This window comes from Austrofundulus limnaeus, unplaced genomic scaffold, assembly GCF_001266775.1.
Source record: "Austrofundulus limnaeus strain Quisiro unplaced genomic scaffold, Austrofundulus_limnaeus-1.0 Scaffold311, whole genome shotgun sequence".
Taxonomy (NCBI): domain Eukaryota; kingdom Metazoa; phylum Chordata; class Actinopteri; order Cyprinodontiformes; family Rivulidae; genus Austrofundulus; species Austrofundulus limnaeus.
The window spans coordinates 441,397-442,793 of NW_013952713.1; positions in this window are offsets into that span (position 1 = coordinate 441,397).

The following is a 1,397-nucleotide window of genomic DNA, read 5'->3' on the forward strand; positions in this document are numbered from 1 at the left end:
GAAGCAGAAGGCGGTTCTTAAAGAGACAGAGGCCAATTTCAAGGTGTTTAGAAGAGGAAGTGATTTAAACAATAAAAACAGCATTTTAATAACAGCTAAAGGTGACATAGATACTTTATTATGGTATAGTATTTAAATGTATGCCTGAGAAACACATAATATTGGCCCTTTAACAAAAAATATCAGCCTAAGCGTTTACAGCACAAATAAAACATGTAACAATTTTCCTCTGTTTCGAGATGAATTTGCAGAGAGACACTCAGAAAGATTCCAGCCAACATCACTGACCTTTACTGGAGAAAGCCCCGGCTCTTGTAGTGCGGGAACCCTACTGGCTGCTGCAGAGCCATCCAACCCGGTGATAAAGGAAACCAAGGTGGTGGGGGGGCTCTGAAAGGGCACGCAATGTCGATACAAGAGGAGGAGTGGTCCTGCGGACCCCCACCAGCACACTGAAGATGAACACACTTGGGGTCTGTGGGGCTTTTTTCTGAGCGTCTCGAGTTGTTGCCCTTGATGTGCTTTTGTGTCATGACTGAAAATAATCCCATGTACAGATTATCAAGGAGGAACTTCACTCTACAAAACAGCTAACAGAGATGAAAGATTATGTTTCATTAAAACATCTCGAGCTAAATAAAGAAGAATTTGGTGCAATTTATGACAATTTTAGAGTTAAAATTGTTTGTGAACAGGTGTTGACTATTTTATTTAGTATTACATCAAATACTGGGGGGCAGCTGTGGTTGAGTGGGTAGGTGAGTGCAAGAGTTTGGCAGTTTGATTCCCCTAGTTACCAGTGGCATGTTGAATTGTCCCAGGGCAAGACACTGAACCCCCACTGCCTCTGATGTGTGTCCCATCAGTGCATGAATGTGTTTCAAAGCACTAGTTAGGTTAAAGAATGATATGTCTGAATTAGCTTAGAGAAATCTAACAGTGCTGTGTGGATGGGTAAATGAGGACACAGTTGTAGTGTAAAGAACTTTGAATGTTCAGGGGTCAGATTTATAAAGGATTGTGTGGAAAACATACTAAAAGTGAACGTACAGCCAAAAGACAAAAATGGCGTACGCCAAAAAAAATCAGATTTGTAAACCGTGCGTATGTATGTTTCTGCGCATTTTTCCTTTTTAGATCAGAGCTGCACCTCAGAGTTTGTGCACAAGGTCCCGCCTCAGGTTCTACCCTCTGCACGCCCACACTCAACCATAAACAGTCAAAGCAAAGTACCTCATGAATGTTAAGGTGTACAGGTGCTGGTCATAAAATTAGAATATCATGAAAAAGTAGATTTATTTCAGTAACTCCATTAAAAAAGTGAAACTTGTATATTATATTCATACATTACATACAAACTCATATATTTCAAATGTTTATTTCGTTTAATTTTGATG